Source organism: Pelophylax lessonae, assembly GCF_965119305.1.
Source record: "Pelophylax lessonae genome assembly, chromosome: 1".
Lineage (NCBI taxonomy): Eukaryota > Metazoa > Chordata > Amphibia > Anura > Ranidae > Pelophylax > Pelophylax lessonae.
Window position 1 is genome coordinate 874,245,733 of NC_138768.1, and position 23,812 is coordinate 874,269,544.

General features: G+C 40.3%; 2 long non-coding RNA genes across 2 annotated transcripts; both read right to left on the minus strand.

Moving 5' to 3' along the window:
- Window positions 1-506: 506 nt before the first annotated feature.
- On the minus strand, window positions 507-1,009 carry LOC309567367. Its single transcript, XR_014225936.1, has 3 exons — window positions 864-1,009; window positions 655-773; window positions 507-536 (listed from the first exon to the last, which is right to left on the minus strand). It is a non-coding gene; the product is annotated as an uncharacterized lncRNA (long non-coding RNA).
- Window positions 1,010-13,271: 12,262 nt separating this feature from the next.
- Window positions 13,272-18,576, minus strand: LOC309567361. Its single transcript, XR_014225935.1, has 4 exons — window positions 18,495-18,576; window positions 16,168-16,402; window positions 15,958-16,059; window positions 13,272-13,419 (listed from the first exon to the last, which is right to left on the minus strand). It is a non-coding gene; the product is annotated as an uncharacterized lncRNA (long non-coding RNA).
- Window positions 18,577-23,812: the final 5,236 nt, after the last annotated feature.

The window sequence follows — 23,812 nt, forward strand, 5'->3', positions numbered from 1 at the left end:
CAGTCTATATTTCTCTTCTATTGTATTTGATACTACTGCTTGCACAGTAGCAGAATGTGAGAAGTAGAGATATGTTTGAGGTGTGATCGATTTTTAAAGCCATTTTATACTAAATAATATAAAAAAATATGCAATTGTATTCCAAGAAACAAGCAGAAGAATGGAAAAATGTCAATCCTTGGATGTTGCATTATATAATTCATTTATTTAAAAATGCACTCAATTTCTTACCAATAATGTCCAATGGTGCGACTCATGGACAGCCCCAATCAATATGTCAAAATTAGAAACGATTATCTGAAAAGTTAATACATATACAAAATTAGGTAAAGGAGTTGTAAAGGCAGAAGTTTTTTTTTTTCTAATGCATTCTATGCATATAGATGTGTGTGTGTGTGTGTGTGTGTGTGTGTGTGTGTGTATGTGTGTATGTATGTATGTATGTATGTATGTGTGTGTGTGTGTATATATATATATATATATATATATATATATATATATATATACAGCAATAGCCAGATGTAGGCATTAATGATCTGCAAAAACAATTGTATCATAGTAGAACCAGAATCAAACAATGGCCAAAAAGAATGTGATAAAAACATGCCAGTGATAGTTAATTATCAATTAACCAAGTATTTTTAAAAAACTCACTTGGCTTTCCAGCTCATTTCCTGGTTTAAGACACGGGATATCATTGTCGAAAATTGAATATGGACCAATTTTTGACATAAGTATATGTCCTGTTATATTTTGCCAAATCTCCAGTGTAACTATAAAGGAATGTAATGTTTTTTTTTACTTTTTTTTTTTATTAAAGAACATATCAAAGCAATATTATTGTAATTTTTGGTTAAGTATACCTTGAGCATGTGGACTGTCTGCTTTTTCTTGCACTTTAAAATTCTCTTTCTGAATTGCTTTATCTGCTAAACCTTCTTTCATGGTAGAATCACGGAGTCTTTCCAATTCTTCTAAACAACCAGATTCTGATTCTCCAGGGGATTGTGCCGATTCTGATTCTCCAGGGGATTGTGCTGATTCTGATTCTCCAGGGGATTGTGCTGATTCTGATTCTCCAGGGGATTGTGCTGATGTTTTTAAATCTCTTTGAATTTTGGGGTTTTCTTTAGTCATGTAAGGGACCCGTCCTGTAGGTTTTCTCAATGCTTTTAAATTGTCAATATTTACCATTTCGATGTTTTTTCTCTCATCTGCGATTAGGGCAACTTTGCCTTCCAAACTTAAAATAGTGAAGGGACCCAAAAATTTTGAATCTATCTTCTCCCTGCTTTTCTTTGGAGGGATTTGACATTTTTATTTAAAACTGTGTCTCCTACATGGTAAATGTTGCTTTTCAAACCTTCATTTCTTTTTTGTTTTTATATTTTTGTTTGATTTCATTATGTTCTTTTGAACAATTTCAGCTATTTTTTCTCTAAGGCACAATCCCTCCGAAATGTCTTCACTGGCCACAGCTCCTTCCACCATTTCATGTGTTACCTAGAAGTTTCCGATAAACAATAGATAGTTAAGAATTATTACAGGCTATAGCCTTCAATTAAAAATGTATAAATCAATTATTTCATTTTGGAAAAGGCAACAAAACAACTTTTTATGTCTCTCCGGTCTTTAAAATTAGATGAACATGCAGTATGTTTTAAATGTTCACAACTTTCTATTTTTTGTGAAGAATACATATACAGTGTGTGTGTGTGTGTGTGTGTGTGTGTGTGTGTGTATATATATATATATATATCTATACACACATTATATATATATATATATATATATATACATAGCTATACACACATATATTATATATATATATATATATATATATATATATATATATATATATATATATATATATGGAGGTTTAACCCATACCCTGATAACAGATCCTCATCCCTAAATCATTATTGAAGAAAAAAGAAATGTATGATCACTGGTCCTAGAACCCAATGATTCAAGGGAAAAGGTGTGGGACTATAATGGATCTATTATCTGTAGTGTAGAGGTAAGCAACAACAAGATATAAAATCCAACAAAATGTATTTATTCCATAAAAGCATCAATACACGTAACGTACATAGTGATTTTAGCAGCATACAAACATTCTGATTGTTGTAATCAATGGGGTGATTGCTTTGTTCAATGCATTTCGCAGGGAAAATTCTTGCTTCATCAGGAACTTTAGCAACTTTAGTTCACCCAGTATGAGGCCATGATTTCATACAAGCCTTAACATGTTTATAGAGAAAAAAAATCAAGAAAAAAAACATGATGATAATTAGTAACTAAATATACACATTCACATAGAAAAAATCTTATTAACAAAATATATATAAATCCACTGCTTACCAAACTTTACAGACATATTCATTTATTGAGCATTAGGTTTGACCACAGATAGCATCCCCCGCCAACATCTCATATGGCTCCAAGCCAAATAGTCCCGATAGGGCCTGATGATCCTGCCAGGAAGTGGCTTATTCGTGTAGGCTGGACCAGTCTCAAATGGATGTCAAATGGATGCCACCATAACAGGCAATAGGTGTAACTTAATTTCTGCAAAGAATTTAGTGTATTGTTATCATAGCCCTGGAGACATGGGCATAATAATTCGTAACATATTTATATCTAATTCCTTGCTGGAGTCTACACCCCTATATCCTCCCATCTGCATCTCACATCCATCTACATCCCACATCCATGTGTCCCCCCAGCAGGGGGGGGGGGGAGAAGATGGGGTGAAGGGAGAGGAAGCCCTTCTAGACATCAAGTTTATAAACTTGCATGGGTCATGATAAATACAGTCAGGGTAATAGAATAGTACAGCAGAGAAAGAGGGGAGAGACCGAAGTCCCCCATCTATATCAAAGGTCCCCATGTATAGGTCTAAATGCCCATTGTGAAGCAAAGTACTTACTTTTACTAAGTCCAAAAGTGCCGCAAGTCGGGAGAAGCCGCTATTGGCATTCTCCCGCACTCGCGGCATAAGACTATTCCCACCGGAAGTGACGCAATGCCCGCTATCGTCACTTCCGGTGCGGGCACCATATTACCGGACACCAACCGCTAGAGGTCAAACAGGCCCTGCAGTGCTGCTTGGTCCCGGCCGTGGCCGGAAGGGAGCGACGTCATGAAGACATCGCCCTTGCTTGGCACCCGAACCAGCACATAGGAGACAAAGGATGATGGCAGAGGCGGCACCGGGTCGCCATAATAATCTATACAAGAGAGTCTACTATAACATGAGATTCACATCTTTCCATAATTCAAGGTCTACATTGACTTAACTCGCATATCCATACCAGGTATATTGCGAATCTCGTCATGACACCCATTTTTAGTCCAGCATTGCACATATGAACAAAGATGGAAAACGCAGATAATGGCAAACACCACCATCGACGTATAAGATACAGATACATAGAATGTCAAAAGACAAACATAAACACAGGCAAACAAAAAACATGTTGTAAGGGGGGATGGGTGCGCTGATAGTGTGTTGAAGCTGCTCCCGGTATTCAGTGCTTTTGAATATAGATAAATGTATATGTGGTGTGGGGTGCGCTAAACAACAAATAAATAATGAATATATAACATATATCTATGTGTGAACCAAATCAACAAAAGTAAATATATATAACGTATATCAATCTGTGAAGCCAATTAATAATGCAAATCAATTGGTGCATAAACATAAAAGTTCATAAGTGTCCATAAATATTTTGCAGGTGAGTAGAATTGTATTCTATCCGAATAATACGTGTATCCACCACCGAGTGAAATTCATCCTTACCAAACGGAAATAAATAAGGTGCAACTATATTTTCTTGTGCTGAAAAAATATCCAATCTCCTTGTGAACAAACACCACGTGTAAATCACCAAGAATTAGCCTCTTACCAGATGGTAATAGGTATGCACTTGTTCAGTGAAACCACCGCCTTGCTTCCTCTTTAAAATCCTGAAGTGGGATGTAGAACCGCTCTACTTTTCTTTCTCCACTAGATGGCAACGAGTACCAGCAAGAAACACAGCCTCATCCTTCTTTACAAGCTCACAAAACCACCGTGTATTAAAGGAAAAAAAGGGCTAATAGTGTATTACCTTTGAGATTTATTCAAAAAACAGTTGATAATGCACTTACAATTAGATGTCTTGTATTCAGCATAAACATAGGCATACGAATTCCTGCAAAGGCTTGCGGCCGGCTGCAGCACGGACCGCAAGTTGTGTGTGACGTGTGCGCCTCCTAATCTGACCGGTTTCTTCCCATAGGACTTCTACTGAGACAGGAGTGAACTTATGAACTTTTATGTTTATGCACCAATTGATTTGCATTATTAATTGGCTTCACAGATTGATATACGTTATATATATTTACTTTTGTTGATTTGGTTCACACATAGATATATGTTATATATTCATTATTTATTTGTTGTTTAGCGCACCCCACACCACATAAACAAAAAACATAAAGACAAAAACAAAAAGCAAAGCATCCAAATATACTTAGATCAGGGATCTGTCCTCCCACCTAAACATTTATCGTAGATCAGGAGATGGTATATCATACACTTCACCAATTCTTAGATCTATGAGCTCATGATCTAAATGCCCCATTAATGAGGCCCTTTAAAGGGATCACACATATTCTCAATACAATATGGAGAACTGTGTATGTGTAAGATTAAATTTCACAAAAAAGGTTTGTAGGAGACAGCTGTTTTTAACCCCGGCCATTGAGTGGCTTGTAAGTTGTAAATCCACTTCGCTTCCTTTTGAAGAACTCTGTTGTTGAAGTCACCCAACGAGGATTTGTGGGGATGCCCTTTAAAACAGAGAAGGTCACAAAGTTGGGGTCAAAGTTGTGATGCACGCCAACATGTTTGCATATTGGCGTGTAGATTAGACCCACCTCTAGGTAATAGAGGTGGTCTTGGATCCGTTTGGCCAGTCTGCGTTTCGTCTTACCTATGTAAAACGCTCCGCATCGGCAGAAGGCGATATAGACCACCCCTTGGGTCTGGCAGTCTGCATATGTGCGGCATCTATGTACACCGCCCCTTGGAAGAGGAAAGGTAGCACCCTCCAAGATCCAAGGGCAATAATCACAGGAGCCGCACCTATAGGTACCCCTAAGTGGTCTCTCACCGACTTCAAACATCACAGGTGTGTTAGAACCACAAAAATGGGGGCTTGTTCACCGAACTGACTAGCAATTCGTGAAGCACCCAGAGTATGGGACTTTTAAGGTGAATAAGGTTGGCACAGACAGATCAAAACCATTTGTATAAAAACATTTTTATTTCAGTAGATATAAAATTGTACAGATAAGTACAGTGAGAAAATTAAATGCATATACAATACATCAGAGAGATCATGTCTCGCAAACACAAGAGGGATACAGAATCAGTGGGGTCCTACATGTTTCGCCAATTAACTGGCTTCGTCAGGGACCACATGGTATTTCACCTCTTATCAAAATTCTATACATTTACAGAAAAAGAGAAAATATTAGTTGTATTGCACTGTAGGTCATGTATACCCAGGAGGTACTCGACCTTCCTTGGGGTCTCCGGGGAACACTGAGCAAGAGGTGTCAAGATAGGCCAGCCAATACTGGATCGGACCAGATAAAACGTCCCAGCCTCTACAAGGAGGGGGAAAGAAAAAAGGAACCATGCTGAACTGGGTAACATAATTAATAATAGAAACAGGTGATAAGTCATATAGATGACGATAAAGTACCCAAGAGAGTGAGTGTGAATATGACCAGTGAAAAAGATCTGGTCATAGCAGATAATCTACCTCAAAGGAAGAAAAAGTGGTGTAGTGGGAAGCAAAGATCAGATAGAAGGATCCGGGTGCACCAGTTAACGAGTGAGTGAGAAGACAAGTACGAGTACCAAAAGAAAAAGCCACCGTTCCAAGTCCCATAAACATGAGAACGTGCCTATCGGATAGCAGTGAAAGGTGAATGGAAAGACATGTACCAACCGCAGCACAATGATTACCAAGTAAAGGAATGACCAGACAAAGTGATATAAAAAGATATAGTATCACCGTTGTTGAAAGTGCAATTCAAAAGGTGTGAAGGGAATAAGCACATGTAGCGAGGAATGAAGGTCCCAGAATAGCAAGCATACATATACCAAGAGATACTTACCTCAAGCGAGGAAGCCTGTCTGTGTGTTCACCGCACTGCAGCGCCAAATAGTCGTGACCTATTTCCGCTGCGCCAACGTATGTCTTTAAGTAGTCCGGTCCCACCGGAAGTGACGCGGCCATAACCGGCCTCTATATGTCACATCCGGTGCGGGCGCCATCTAGTGACCGGGCGGGGATACGCCACGCATGAGCACGATGCGTCCACCGTCCGATCAAAACATCCGCCTTAAGGGAGGCGGACGCGGGAGCTCAAGGAGGCGGGGCGAACGGATCGCTCACCGCCTCCCATATACTCCCGGCTTGGCGCCCGAGCATCGGCCGAAGGCCAAAAGACATATCATGCAACAATGAACCCCAGGAGATACATGACACCTATAATGCATATAAGAACAATTCCATTTAATATAAAAACAAACATACAAAATGTGTATAGAAATATAACACCACAGGCCAAGCCCCCAAACCAGGGACTGTGCCTATGGTTTACAAAGGCACATATGTCATTATATAATATTTCCAGTGCAAAAAATGCAGTGGGATCACAATAAAGATTTCTTGAGCTAGTAAAATAAAAAATGGAACAAAAAGAGAGAGGAGGATTAGGAGAAAATAAAAAGGGGGATTTATATGATGATAACAAACCATATAACATGGTTATGCTACTCCAGGAAAGGTTTGTATGAAATTGCAGTGTTAAGGCCAGGAGGTTTTGTGGCCTGGAGCCTATGTATCCACTTGGCTTCATTTTTAAGTGTGTTATTGTCCAGATTACCGCCCCGCGGGTTGGATCTGGTTACTTCTAACACCGAAAATTGTATGGTGTAGGGGTCAAACCCATGCTGTATGCCAACGTGCTTACATATGGGGGTGTACATGAGGCCTGTATCGATGTAATAAAGGTGATCGTGTATGCGTCGAGCAAAGGGCCTTTTAGTCTTGCCGACATAAAAGGCCCCACACACACATGTGGCCAAATATACAACCCCCTCCGTAAGACACGTGGCATAGAACCTAGGTTTGAGTGTGCCCCCCTTGGGGAGAGGTAACAGGTGACCCTCTCTCACCCATGGGCACTCATCACATTTACCGCACCGGTAAGTACCAAACCCACCCATTGCCCCAGCCTCAGCCTTAGTTGGACCTGTGTAGTGACTATGCACCAGCTTGTCCCTAAGGGATCCTGCTTTGCGGTACACTACCTCAGGGGAAGGTTTCACATACTTTGAAATGATAGCATCATCTGTGAGAAAGTGCCAATTTTTGGCAAGGACTCCTTTCAGACTTTGATGATGTTTATTGTATCTGGTAACCATTTTGGTGGTATTAGTTGTTGTTCGTTTGCGAGGTCCAAAAATCAAGCCTTCCCTCTGTTGATTGTTGGCTCTATTGTATGCTTTTTTAAGAATTTTTTTGGTGTAACCCCGTTTGAGCAGTCTCATCTGTAGGGCTTTAGCTTCCCTTATGTAATCTGCATCTAAAGTACAGTTACGTCGTATCCTAAGATACTGGGAGTAGGGGATACTTGAGACAAGGGGACGTGGGTGGGCACTTGAGAAATGTAAGATCGTATTCCCTGCCGTATTCTTGCGATACAGGGAAGTATGTAAACTCCCGTCCGGGTTCAAAAAGATCGTTGTATCAAGAAATGGTAGTTGGATGGGATCGGCCTTGTAGGTGAACTTTAAATTAAAGCTGTTGACTGAAATGTACTCAATAAATTCCGAAAGCTCTACCCTTGAACCTGTCCATACGGCGATGACATCGTCAATATATCTGCACCACAATACTAGGTGGCGCAGATATATTGAGGCACCATCGTCGGCGAACAGTTCCCTCTCCCATCCCCCCAGGTACAGGTTGGCGTACGATGGGGCACAGGAAGTCCCCATCGCCACCCCCTGTACCTAGAGGAATGTGGTGTCCGCAAATGTGAAGATGTTAGATCTTAAAATGTGGCCCAATAGTTGCAAGGTAAATTCCACCAACGGCCATTGTTTATGATTTTGTTCCCTGAGAAATGTTGTAATGACTTCAATACCTCGATCATGGGGGATGCTTGAATATAGCGCTTCTATATCCAAAGTAACTAGTAGGGAACCTGTTGGTACCGTTAATCCCTCAATTACCCTCAATAGCTCCAATGTATCTTTTAAATAAGATGGGAGGCATATGACATGAGGTCTGAGTTGGTCGTCAACAAATTGGCTAGAAGGCTCCGTAATAGAGCCTATTCCTGAGACAATAGGGCGACCGGGGGGGTTTTTTTAGGGATTTGTGAACTTTCGGCAAGGAATAAAAAGTTGGCAGGATTGGCCATCTAACATTTAGAAAATCATACGTTTCCTGGTCAATAACATAAGCATGCAAAGCATTGAGCAGAATTGTTTTAAGTTGAATTTTACATTCCTCTACCCTTTCCTGTGGCACTGGTGCATACCAGTCTGAGTTCGACAAGATATTCATGCACATAGTCTCATATTGGGGGCTGTCCATAATGACCACATTGCCCCCCTTGTCAGAGGGTTTGATTACAATGCGATCGTTATGGACAAGGCCCTCCAATGCCCTCTTTTGGGAGACAGACAAGTTGGAGGTCCCAGATGGGGGGACCGCCAAATTGTCTATGTCCCTCTGGCTTTGTTTCAAAAAGGCCCAAACCGTTGGGCAAGTCTGAAGATTGGGGAACTTGGTGGACTTTGCCTTAAATTTGCGAGGATCAGAGACAGGGTGGTCATCATCATCGGAGACAAAGTTCGAGGATGAAGACTCTCCCTGCTCTAAATCCTCATTTTCTTGGAGAAGTTGCATAAGAGTTTTTAGATTTCTAAAGTCTTGTGCTTTAAATCCCTTGTAGAGATCTTCATCACGTGTGTTTGTTTTATATTTGTCTTTGTCGAATATATATTTATAAGTTAGATTCCTGGCAAAGAGATGGAGATCTTTTATGACCTCGAATTTATCGAGGCCCTGGTCCGGGCAAAAACTCAGACCTAGCCGTAAGACAGAGCTTTCTTTTTCTGATAATTGGTAAGACGACAAAATAATAATGTCCAAGACTTCGGAATCAGTTTGTATATTTTCAACATTTTTGTGAGATTGAGACAAAATTGTCTCAACATCAAGTGTATGAGTATGTACACTGTTCCCAACCGTATGACAACTTATCAGTGATGGGTCTGTAGCTTCCCGGCCCTGATGGTTTATTCCAACTGGGTCAAGGAATTTCTGATTATGTACGTGTCGAGTGGTCCTATTCGTTTCTCCTTTTCCTCTGGGTTGTTTGGGGGACATGGTGTTCCTAAAGGGGGTCCTAAAGGGAGATCTTTTGATGCAGAGTGATGACTTTCAGATGTAGGTTTCGTAGTTTTAGGGATCGCCCCAAGATCTCGTATCATGTGTACGTTGGGGGAATGTTTTGCATTTGGTGCAGACTGAGGGGACATTAACCGCTTGCGGTTCGTCCTCTCATCAACACCCGATGCACTACTGTTACCTTCATGATTTGATTTCTGATTTTTTAGATTTTTGCTGCCTCTGTGTCTACCACGCCCCACACTTGTGTGTGATTTGGAAGACACCAAGGATGCGAGGGATGCCTCTGAGTCGGAACGATAGCTATCAGCTATACGATCCCTTGGAATTCTAGAGAATTTGTGTTTTCGCGTATAGGTGGGACGTTGCCATTTATATGCATAACCGCCAGTAAAGGCAAGTTTATCTTTATAGAATTTTTGGTCTTTTTTAAAAAGAATATTTTTGTTGTAATTCTCTAGATGGATCTGTAAGTCCTTCTCTATTTTGATCAAGTCCGCATTTCTGCTCAAGGAGCGATGTTTTGTTTGCAGATTTTCAATGTCTTTGTCTAAATTTCCCAGATCAGATTTATATTTGTCCCTTAATAATTCCATCATGGTAGCAGTGCATTGAGTCAGATTTCTCTCCCATTTCTCCTTAAACACAATATCATTAGTTTCAAATGAGGGAAATATCTGAATCCTTAGTCCCATTGGATTAAATCCTTCTGTGATATATTTATCAAAAAATCTGATATGCCATCCTAAATTGGATTTTCTCTCCAAGAGACGCTTAAACTTCTGAAAAAATACCTCTAACCCTACGTCCATGTGGGTTTCCATGGTGCATGTTCTTTCAATGGTATCGAGGAATTCATTCCATTTTTCCCCTCTAAATTGGGCCATTATGTCACAAGTTCAGTACTTTTACTATCAGATATAAGAAAGAGACAAAATATATATAAATAAAAAATACAGTTGATCAAGCAACCCTGCACATCGGAGGGGAAGGGAAGAGAGGAAGAGAGTAGGGATCAGAGACAACACAACACAGGGCAATCTGGAGAATAGAGCCCCCAATAGTAATCATGAAAAAAAAAAAAAAAGGAGGGATAAAGGGAAGGGGAGAGGAGGACTAGCTCTGAATTCTCCAATGTTTTAAAGCCATCCGTGCTAGATGGAAAGCATTAAGTACACGAAGTAATCAATTTAAGACAAACAATAATTATACTTATTCAATTCTGTCTGTGTAGCTCGATGTCAAATCATCCAAAGACAAAAGAGGGTTCTTCACCCCAAATTATAACCAGAAAAAGGGTTTTGGATGATAGGCAAGGAGGTACCACAGGTGTGTTATAGTGGCTATGAACTAGGGAGTCCCTGATGGACTTAGGTCTTCGGAATGTGATCTGCGGTTGTACTGTCACATATTTAGAAATTGTATGGTCCTCTCTTAAGAAGTGCCAGTTCTTAGAGAGAACATTCCTGATAGTTTGGTGATCCATGTTGAATTTTGTAATTATCCTAGTTGTGTTATCTTTGTTATCTTTTTTCTGGCCAAAGATCAAATTTTCCCCCTCCAACATTCTTGCTCTATTGTAGGCCCTTTTAAGTACCTTGTTGCTATACCCCCGGACTCGTAGCCGCTCACGAAGAGCGTCTGCCTCCTCCTTAAAGTCAGCCTCTCTGGTGCAGATCCTATGCAGTCTGAGATACTGACTATAGGGAATGCTCTGCACCAGAGGGTGCGGGTGGCCACTATTGAAGTGGAGGATCATGCTACCCGCCGTGCTTTTACGATATAATGCTGTGTGGACAGATCCATCTGGGTTGAGTATGATTTCAGTGTCCAAGAAGGGTATTTTAAATTGGCTCCACTGCATTGTAAATTTTAAATTGAAGGTATTGTTCCCCAGATGTACCATGAACAGCTGCAGCTCCTCATCCGAGCCTGTCCACACCATCAGTACATCGTCCATGTACCGCCGTCACAGGAGAATGTGGCTAGTAGCAGATCAGTGGGCTCCTCCGCGAACAGGGAGCGCTCCCATCCCCCCGGGTACAGGTTGGCATACGACGGGGCACAAGAGGTCCCCATCGCTACCCCCTGTACCTGGAGGAATGTGTCACCATTGAAGGTGAAGAGGTTGGATTCAAGTATATGACTAAGAAGCCTCAACAGGAACTCAACCTTCGGCCATGAGGAGCGCCCCTGCTCGCGGAGGTAGGTGCCCACGACCTCTAACCCCTTTGCATGAGGGATGCTGGAATAGAGGGCCTCAATGTCTATTGCTACAAGGATGGAATTGCATGGGACGGTAAGGCCCTCCAATATTTTCAACAATTCTATTGTGTCTTTAAGGTATGAGGGCAGTCTCACCACATGGGGTCTTAATTGACCGTCAACGTATCTACTTGCTGTTTCAGTAAGACAGCCTATACCCGAAACAATGGGACGTCCGGGGGGTGCAACAAGGTCCTTATGGACCTTTTGGTAAGGCATAAAAAGTGGGCGTGACTGGCCATTTTACGGACAAATATCCAAATAGGTCCTGATCAATTATTCCCTGATTATATGCTCCCCGCAATAGGGTATTGAATTCTTCTGTCTTACGCTGTATCATATCTGGGGATATTCGCATATACCATTCTACGTTGGAAAGGATGCTATTGCACATGTTTACATATTGATCACGATCCATAACGACCACATTGCCACCCTTATCAAATAACTTGATGACAATGTGGTCGTTATGGATCAAGTGATCAAGTGCCTGTCTATGGGCCCTGTTGAGGTTATATGTCAATTGAGTTGACAGTGGTAAAGATTCAATATCCTTAACCGACTGTCTAAGAAAATCCCATACGGCTGGGCAGGTTTGGAGTTTTGGAAAGACTTTTGATTTGGCCCTATATTTGTGTGGACTGTCCTCAGATGATGATTCGTCGGCGGAGGAGGATGACGACGACGCATCATCACTCTCACCCCCGTATTGTTCATTCTCGGCCAGAAGTTGGTGAGAGATCATAAGAAGACAGGTTAATCACATCCAAATAATTTTTCTTTAACTTGGATTGATCACATGTTGGTCCATTGGGCCCAGCCTCCTGTCGCCTCCGGATATATATATATATATATATATATATATATATATATATATATATATATATATATATGATATGTGTGTGTGTGTGTGTGTATGTGTCCGTCCACACATTTTGCACTACTCCCTCACAATGTCCCTAAATGTCATGCAAATAATTCATACTTCCTATACTTAACCACTTAAAGATGTTAGGACTTTACATGCTTGATTTCAGCTTCTACCAGCTGCCTGAGAAGTGATAGGAGTGTGATTGCTGTCAGCAGTTCTAAGTTCATGTAGGCATATGTGTCTTTCTGCAGCTTATCTCACTGATCAGTGGCAGTACCGGGGTGGGTCGGACCCTGGTTACCCAACCAAAATGTGCATGGCCATCTCTGAAATACAAAAGTAAATTTCATTCTTCCTCATTGGTATAGCAAGTCATTCCAAGTTAACACATTTATAACTTGTCTACTATCAATCAATTACATGAAAACTTGCACCAAATTTTAGTTGGCTAAGGCACTTTAGCCACATTATGAAGACTAGATGTAGAGACTGGTGGAACATTTTTGACAAATTATTTTAACCAATTACTAGAGAAATGTGCAATAGAATGGGCAATAGAATCATGTTTAGCACATTAATTAGAGTTTTATAAATTATTATTTAATTTGTAAAGATAACTAACCGGCAAATCTTGAAATTTCCCTGGGATACCGTGCCTCTCTTCCAAACAACATAAAGAATGGACTATACTTTTTTGTTATTTATTTGTTAGTATTCAGTCCAAATACAACCACATCCAAATACATGTCCCAGGTATCTGGTTTTTCCTGAACAAGTTTTCTTAAAGATCTAAAAAAAAAGGATTGAATAACATTTTAATTGCAAGATGTGAAAAGAATACAGCAATTACAAATGAAAAAATGAAAAAATAAAATATATCAACTCAAATCATAAGTTTACACAAGTATCAAACACCTGAGGAGCTCACGCGGTTAGCTCTGTGATCGGCGAGTCCATGAGATTCACCTATCATAAATCCGGTCCTTACCAGGTGATGAGCTGTCAGCCAATGACAGCTGATCACGTGATGTAAACAGAGCCGGTTATCGGCTTTTTTTTCTCCTCACCCTGACAGCGTGAGGAGAAAATATAAGCTAATCGCCGGCTGCTGCAAGAGGGACATCAGTCTCGAGGAGGACAAATGAGGAGGCAATGTGATTTGTGCCCACCAGTGCCACCTGTCAGCGCCCACCATTGCCACATACCAGTGAAGGCCAGTGCCACCTATCAGTGCCCCCCAGTGCTATCCATCAGTGCCAATCAGTACCCCATTATCAGTTCTGCTTTTCAGTGCTGCCTATGAGTGCCACCTATCAGTGCCCATGAGTGCCACCTATCAGTGCCCATGAGTGCCACCTATCAGTGCCCATGAGTGCCACCTATCAGTGCCCATGAGTGCCACCTACCAGTACCCTTCTGTGCCACCTGCCAGTGCCCTTCAGTGCCACCTATCAGTGCCCATTGGTGCCACCTATCACTGCCACCTTATCAGTGCCCACCAGTGCTATCCATCAGTGCCAATCAGTACCCCATCATCAGTGCTGCTTTTCAGTGCCACCTACCAGTGCTCATCAGTGCCACCTACCAGTGCCTATGAGTGCCCATGAGTGGCACCTATCAGTTCCACCCATCAGTGCCCATTGGTGCCACCCATCGGTGCCAACCATCAGTGCAGCCTATAAGTGCTGCCTCATCAGCACACATCAATGAGAGTAAAAAAATTACTTGTTTTGCAAAATTTTATAACAAACTTGTTTTGTTTTTTTACACAATTTTCAGTAAGTTTTTGTTCAGCAAAAGATAAAAACACCAGTAGCGATTAAATACCACCGAAAGAAAGCTCTATATGTAAGAAAAAAATGATAATGTCATTTGGGTACAGCGTTGCATGACCGCGCAATTGTCATTCAAAGTGCGACAGCGCTGAAAGCTGAAAATTGGCCTGTGCAGGAGGGGGGTTTAAGTGCCCAGTAGGCACGTGGTTAAGTAGAGTACATCATTTAATTTGCATCATCTAGCTATGTTCAACAGTTAAAATTTAAAACTATTAATAGCAAATGTAAAAAAAAAAGAAATAAAAAAAATAAGCATTTTTATGAAATATTATTCATGTAAAGGTCTTTTCCACCCTGAAACTAACTTAATGTAAATTTTTTTCAGACAACATGTAGACAATTACGGCGAGATTAGATTAATTGCGTGGTGCTTCAGAACTGCCAATGCCAGTTCTAGCTCAGCATTATTCATAGTAGAACACAGAAATAACGCAAGCATAGTAAAATAAAGACTTCTCTGCTGTGCTAGAACTGGCTTCGGGCCTTCTGAAGAACTGCGTAATGAATGTGACCTCACCGTGAAGGTAGAATACCACTTCTACATACATAATTGTAATAACAATAAGTTTATCAAGATAAAAATTATACAATTTCCAAAAATATTGAAATACAAAACAATCTTACATAGTTACATAGTTTGTGAGGTCGAAAAAAGACATCAGTCTATCCAGTTCAACCTATGATGTGTGTTTGCTGTTAACCGTACATTGTATACCCCTGTATGTTGTGGTCTTTAAGGTGCCCATCTAATAGTTTTTTGAAACTATCAATGCTCCCTGCTGATACCACTGCTTGTGGGAGAGAATTCCACATCCTTACTGCTCTGACAGTGAAGAACCCCTTACGTATTTTAAGGTTAAACCATTTTTCCTCTAGTTTTAGTGAGTGGCCACGTGTCTTATTGTATTCCCTTTCTCTGAATAGTTTGTTCCTTATGCTAGGGTCGCCAGTACAGTATTTGTACATTGATATCATATCCCCCCTCAATCGTCTCTTCTCCAGAGAGAATAAGTTCAGCGCTTGTAGTCTTTCCTCATAGCTGATGTCCTCCATTCCCCTAATTATTTTTGTTGCCCTTCTCTGGACTTTCTCCAGGTCCAGCACATCCTTCCTGAGGACCGGTGCCCAGAACTGGACAGCATACTCCAGATGTAACCGGACCAGAGTCTTGTAGAGTGGGAGAATAATCTCTTTATTTCTGGAGTGAATCCCCTTTTTTATACATCCCAGTATTCTGTTGGCTTTGCTTGCCAAGCCACTGCCAAGCTTGTTGTCTACCAGTACCCCCAGGTCCTTTTCCATCCTAGACTCACCCAGAGGTCCCCCCCCCCCCCCAGTAGTGAGTAGGTTGCTTTCGTGTTTCTGACGCCCAAGTGCATTACTTTACATTTTTCAACATTAAACCTCTAATCTAATCTAAATCAAAATTAAGTGTACATGTATATATTATAGTTTTATGAGGAAATTTACTGAGATTGTTTAGGAAATATACCTTTGAATGGTTCCATTCAGTTTTTCAACCATTGGTTTGCGGATGGTACGCAGAGGTGTAGCTTCGCCATATTTGAAGAAGTTCACTAATCTCTTTATTTAACTAAAACCAGGGGTGGAAAAAGCAAGGGCACATATAGAAAAATTATATTCATATATGAGATAATTTAGTGAACACATAGCAAATGTTGATCATAAATATTACATGTACCTTATTACAAAATTCCTTGCCCTGATCAGTCAAAATCCGTTTAGGTGCACCAAATAGGTAAAATAATTTAATTATACATTGTACAACTTCAGATGAAGATTTGTTTTTTAATGGGGAATGTGATGACCCATTTTGACAAATAATCTATAATTGTACATATGTACTGATTGCCATGTGGTGTTCTTTTTACCTTTCCAATCAAGTCCATTCGTAATCGCTCCCACAGTTCTGTCACCTATGTAAAACAAAATAAAAGTAAATGCAATTTTCATTAATAGCAAAAAATATATGTAATATTTACATTATCAGATGATTGAAGAAGTGTATAGATAGATATCACTATCAATACATTTTATTTTTAAAGCAAGATAATGTTTTAGAATAGTGATGCTCAACCTCCCTAAAGTCATGGGCCAGTTTCAAAATTGGTACACACCATGGGCCATACAATAGACATGTCTTACATATGGAAAAACAAGAGGAAATGGGACTTTAATTGAGGATTAAATATGTTCATTTATATTCACCATCTTGATGGTCCTCTCCTTCCTACTACCCCCTGTTGGATGCATTCCGCGCCTCAGCCCCGGGTCAGGCATTTTCCGGTTTCACCCCGGTCTCCTCTCTCTAGACTGGATGGCTCGTGTATCCATGACACTGCCCAAGGTAGCTGTCCACTTCAAAATATATCTTTCAATTTCATTCATTATTCATTTTAGTATATTAATATTACCCATACTCTCATTAGCTTTTAGATACATATTCAAGCTCCTGATGAATGGACGGAGGTCCATGAAACGCGTAGAGCCGACAAAATACTCAAAATTGATGGTTTAGTATAATCATAATATATGTAAAGAATGTGAGCACACAGTGAATTCATGTCTTAATATATCTATTGTATTCTTGAGTGATCCATTTTTGGTCCTAGAAATATTGTATTTATTTTGGATGTATTATGTATCTTATGTATTCTTTGCATTTACTGTGTGCTTTTCCTCTGTATACGTATATGTTACAGTGCTTTTAAATCATGTATATTTATCTAATAAAATATAATATCAATTTTCATGTCCAGTTGTTCCTCAATTAAAGTCCCATTTCCTCTTGTTTTTCCATATGTTTACACATAGGGATGGAGGCAACTGTACATTCTTTTTATATGGCAAACCATTACCCCCTTTTTTTTTTTTTCTCCACATGTCTTACATAACACTTTTAGGTGTCCATTTAGGAAACAGAGAAAAGCCATGATCCTCAGGATTACAGCTGATCTCTGGTGTGTACCGGGTTATGTAACTGAGATGAAGAGCAGATATCTTTTCATCACAATACAGGACTGTTCAGGCAGTTTATGAAAGTGAGATCTGAAATCGTAGTATTACTACAATGTCTTTACTTTGATTTGTGAACTTTTTATTGAGCATTTTTCAAATTGAAAATATTTCCCTTGTTCATGAATGTTCAAAAGCTGAGCTGTGCTGCTTAACTGATCAATATCACTAGTGTTAATAATACAATCTAATTAAAGCTAATCTAGTATATATATTTTTAAAAACTATTGTACAGAGGCTTCATATTTGGGCACATTTGTACAGAGGCTTCACAAGGGCTTCAATTAAGGGTCTGGAGGGCAACATGGGTTGAGCACCCTTGTTTTAGAAGCAAGGACTAAAAAGATTATCAGATCTGTAGTGATTTTAACTACAGAAATGCCAGGGTTCAAGGGAGAGATGGAATAGTGGGGATGTTGTAGCAATGTGTGTGTTGCAGTCAGGTAAAGCAAACAGAAGGCAGTTGAACCCTTGAAAAGCTGTTGCGACTCTCAAAATGTTTGTTTATGGGTACAAGCCAAAATGGGTATAAGCCAGAATACAAGTGTATTTTCTGTCGTTTCAAGAAACAAAGCCTATGTGTGTACATCAGTGGCGTACTCTTGAATTTTGCCAATAGGGGCAAAAAGACACCGTGCGCAAAATGTTCATCGGCACTATAAAACAAGAAGACTGCCGGGAGTGAAAGTACTACCAGCAGCCATCTTGCTCATGGGCACATGAAGTACTGTGCATGTGTGGATGTTGGGTATGCATAAAACATCATGTGCTCATAAATTAGATGATCGCCCAATAGTATTTTCACTGGCAATGGCCATCTTGATTAAGTGTGCCGTCAGATTCTCCAAAACGGCTGTTTTGTGCATGCACAGAATACAGCTGGTTGGGAGAATGACACTATATTATCACCACGAGGGTCCATGAACCCCCAAACAGAAGGGGACCCATACAGTTTCATAGCACATCATCAATATATATATATATATATCTTACTTTAATTGACTGGTGTTAAGGCTTTGCTTTTATTTCAGTACCTTCTATTTGGCATTCCTGACATTCTAACACCTAAAGAAAATAATATGCTCATAAATCCTGCACCACAAAAAATAAAGTCAACTGATATATATACAGTATATGTATATATAATCTATAGATTATTTTTATATATATATATATATATATATATATATGTACAGTGCCTTGCGAAAGTATTCGGCCCCCTTGAAGTTTGCGACCTTTTGCCACATTTCAGGCTTCAAACATAAAGATATAAAACTGTAATCTTTTTGTGAAGAATCAACAACAAGTGGGACACAATCATGAAGTGGAATGGAATTTATTGGATATTTCAAATTTTTTTAACAAACTGAAAAATTGGGCGTGCAAAATTATTCAGCCCCCTTAAGTTAATACTTTGTAGTGCCACCTTTTGCTGCGATTACAGCTGTAAGTCACTTGGGGTATGTCTCTATCAGTTTTGCACATCGAGAGACTGAAATTTTTGCACATTCCTCCTTGCAAAACAGCTCGAGCTCAGTGAGGTTGGATGGAGAGCGTTTGTGAACAGCAGTTTTCAGTTCTTTCCACAGATTTTCGATTGGATTCAGGTCTGGACTTTGACTTGGCCATTCTAACACCTGGATATGTTTATTTGTGAACCATTCCACTGTAGATTTTGCTTTATGTTTTGGATCATTGTCTTGTTGGAAGATAAATCTCCGTCCCAGTCTCAGGTCTTTTGCAGACTCCATCAGGTTTTCTTCCAGAATGGTCCTGTTATTGGCTCCATCCATCTTCCCATCAATTTTAACCATCTTCCCTGTCCCTGCTGAAGAAAAGCAGGCCCAAACCATGATTCTGCCACCACCATGTTTGACAGTGGGGATGGTGTGTTCAGGGTGATGAGCTGTGTTGCTTTTACACCAAACATAACGTTTTGCATTGTTGCCAAAAAGTTTGATTTTGGCTTCATCTGACCAGAGCACCTTCTTCCACATGTTTGGTGTCTCCCAGGTGGCTTGTGGCAAACTTTAAACAACACTTTTTATGGATATCTTTAAGAAATGGCTTTCTTCTTCCATAAAGGCCAGATTTGTGCAGTATATGACTGATTGTTGTCCTATGGACAGAGTCTCCCACCTCAGCTGTAGATCTCTGCAGTTCATCCAGAGTGATCATGGGCCTCTTGGCTGCATCTCTGATCAGTCTTCTCCTTGTATGAGCTGAAAGTTTAGAGGGACGGCCAGGTCTTCCTAGATTTGCAGTGGTCTGATACTCCTTCCATTTCAATATCATCACTTGCACAGTGCTCCTTGGGATGTTTAAAGCTTGGGAAATCTTTTTGTATCCAAATGCGGCTTTAAACTTCTCCACAACAGTATTTCGGACCTGCCTGGTGTGTTCCTTGTTCTTCATGATGCTCTCTGCGCTTTAAACGAACCTCTGAGACTATCACAGTGCAGGTGCATTTATACGGAGACTTGATTACACACAGGTGGATTCTATTTATCATCATTAGTTATTTAGGTCAACATTGGATCATTCAGAGATCCTCACTGAACTTCTGGAGAGAGTTTGCTGCAGACCTGAATCCAATCGAGAATCTGTGGAAAGAACTGAAAACTGCTGTTCACAAACACTCTCCATCCAACCTCACTGAGCTCGAGCTGTTTTGCAAGGAGGAATGGGCAAAAATTTCACTCTCTCGATGTGCAAAACTGATAGAGATATACCCCAAGTGACTTAAAGTCTGTAATCGCAGCAAAAGGTGGCGCTACAAAGTATTATCTTAAGGGGGCTGAATAATTTTGCACGCCCAAATTTTTCAGTTATTTATTTGTTAAAAAAGTTTGAAATATCCAATAAATTTCGTTCCACTTCATGATTGTGTCCCACTTGTTGATTCTTCACAAAAAATTACAGTTTTATATCTTTATGTTTGAAGCCTGAAATGTGGCAAAAGTTCGCAAAGTTCAAGGGGGCCGAATACTTTTGCAAGGCACTGTGTATGTGTGTGTATATATATATGTATATGTGTGTGTATATATACCGTATTTATTGGCGTATAACACGCACCTCATTTTAAGAAGGAAATTTCCGGAAAAAAAAAATAAATTTCAAATAAAGAACTTTGAAGCAAAATAAGGGTAGCTCAGAACTTTTTTTATTATTATTAACACTTATAAGGTAAATAACGTAAAATTACAGTTAAAGCAACTGTTTTAACAAAGCAACTTGGATATTTATATGTTTTTACAAAAGTTTACTCTGAAATCGCTGCTATCTGGTAAACCAAGAAACTCTTCATCTTCACTGCTATCTCTAATATCTTCGAACTGAGCACTGCTGCTTTCACTGCTACTGTCTTCATAAATCAGCTCGTCTTCTTCACCATCCAAAGCATTGCTTATGCCCAGGGCTTTTTTTCTCAGAGAATGGGTGCATGAATTCTCCACCCCAGAAACAATAGACCCCCCTGCAAAACTAGATCTCTTCCAGAAACAATAGATCCCCCAGCAGCCACACCAGATCTCCCCAGCAGCAATAAATCCTCCTGCAGGAATAGATCCCCTCCAGCAACAATAGGTTCTGCAGCAACCAGCATCAATAGACAGTGTAGCACAACCCAGCACTCCTTGCCATTACATACATTCAGTGCTGGAGGTTCGGGAACTGCGTTCCCCCGCGTTCCCACTGAAAAAAGCCCTGCTTATGCCACATTTCTTTAAAGATTTGATAACAATATCTTCTTTAACTGCGTCCCACGAAGTCTTTATCCACTGACACACTTTTGAAATGCCAGGTCTTTTCCTTCTCCCAGAATTTGTACTTTCATGTTGGCTTTCATCACACATGTATTTATTCCATTCTTCACGCATGAAGGCTTTGAAGGGCTTGTTAATGGAAACATCCAATGGCTGCAATTGTGATGCAAGTCCTCCTCTATTTGAAATTCTTTCTTTGTTGGTTCTGTAAGATGAGATCTGAATGAGTCCAGTACTAACCAGGATGGCTTCTTTAACAAAGCACCTGGGCGCTTCTCCTACACATTTCTGATCCAAAGCCTCATGCCTTCTTCATCCATCCAACCTTTGGGATGAACATGCACCTGTATGCCACTTGGAATCTTCTCCTTAGGAAAAGTTTTCCTTTTAAAAATGACCAATGGTGGCAGCTTGTTTCCGTCTGCAGTGACAGCAAGGACCACAGTATAACAAATTTTTTTCATGCCCTGAAGTTTTAATTGTTACTGTCTTGGCACCTTTTTGCTTCAACAGTTTTATTTGAAGGAACATCGAAAGTGAGTGGTACTTTGTCCATGTTGTGACCAATTTCAAAATTGTGTCTCTTCCTTTGTTTGGTAATAAATTTATGAAAATGTATTATCTTCTCTTCATAATCGCCTGGCATACGCTGGGCAATCCTGGTTCTTGTTCGCATCCGAAGCTCATGCCTCTTCATAAATCTTTGGCACCATGATGCTGTCCCTTTGAAATCATGTATTTGCAACTCTTTTTTGCTGATGTTCACTGCTTGAATGATCATTTTTGTTGATAAAGCAATGCCCACTTTTCTATGATTTAAGTATAAATTCCTTCACCTGTTCTTCTAATTTTGGCCATTTAGCAATACCGCTGCAAAAATTGCATTTTGTTTTTGATAATGTCTTGAGTTTTTCTTCCATTTTTCGCCACTCCCGTATTGTGCATTCTTTTGGTGGCTCTCCAAAATGCCTTGCTGCAGCCCTATTTCCATGTTGCTTGGCTTATTCCACAACCTTTAACTTGAAACCAGCTGTATATGCTGCACGCTTTTGCTTTAATTCCATTTGGGATACCAGTAGTAGGAGAATACCGTAAGTACGGTAATGAATGCACGTATGATAGTGCAGAGTGCAGCGTCGGAATGTCAGGATGAGTCACACTGCACCAAACACAATAAGGTGAAAGACGCACCTTTCTCCTGCGCTGAGAAAACGAGGCTCCCCGACCGCTCTTCCCACAGGACTTTGCAAAAGGCGTCTCAGATGGCTAAGGTCTTGCTGCCCTAAAGGACTGGAGCAGTCCAACAGTACTGCAAACAAAAAACACAAAAAGGGCGCATCGACCTAGCGCATTATCCTCAATAATGGTTTTATTGTTGTAACATAAAAATGGCTACTCACAAACGCAGATTAAATCAATCATATCGGACTCAGAAACTTTAGTGTCAGAAGTAGTCCATACGAAAGTCCATTGTCCTATTAGGATGACTGACGCGTTTCGAGGCCTACGCCTCTTCCTCACAGCCACTGTATCATATTCTACTCACAGGTTTAAATAGCAGCACAATGGCTCAAACCCCATCCATGAGGTCCAGAGAGCTCCTCCCTCTGGGGTGTGGCAGTAATGCTGAACCCCTTCCCACTTGCATCACTGTCCATCCACCTCAGAGCCATTGTGCTGCGATTGACATCACCTGGTCTTCCCAGACGATGATTGAGAACAATCCATGACACAAGCAGGTCTCAGCCTTGCAAAGGGGGAAGTGCATGCTATAAATTCTGCAGGGTGCCCAAACTTTTGCAGACACCATTTTTTTGTTTTCTGTAGTTTTGAAAGTGTCAATGATGGAAATAAAATAAAACTTTTGTTGACATATTATAAGAACGTCTAATCTGTAATTTGATGCATTTTGGAGATTTTTCCATCTTTCCTTGGCTTCTTTATGCACATTAATACAAATTTTTACCTGGGGTGCCCAAAACTTTCGATCCCCACTGTACCAACTTCTTACTATTTCCTTTTTTTTATCATTTGGAGTTGCTCTTGTTCCTTCGGGCCTACCTCCCTCATAGTGGATTCTAACACCTCCTTAGTATACCCCTTTTCCAAAAAGCAAACCTTCAGAGAATTAGCCTGTTCGTAATAATCTATGGTGGTGGAGCAATTCTGCTTGATCCTCATGAATTGGCATTTGGGGATATTACTTAACCAGAGGGGGGGGGGGTGGTGGCTTGTTATTGGAATATATTGCTATATGATGTTTTAAAATGCGTTTTGGTATTGTGAGGGATTAGCTCGGTGGTAGGCGTGGATGACCCCTTTGGGGGGTGCATTTTCATAGATTCAGAGATAGCCGAGCAGTGGTTGCAAACAACACTGGTTTATTCATGCAATTTACTTCACACAATTGCAAGCCTCAAAACAGCCAAAATAAAATAAAACAAAATAAATCCTTGCCACTGTGGGCAGCTACCTTCTCACACACTGGAACTAATGAAGTCTGTCCCCAACCTACTGTTGGGCAGACTTGGCTGGTCATACAGCAGA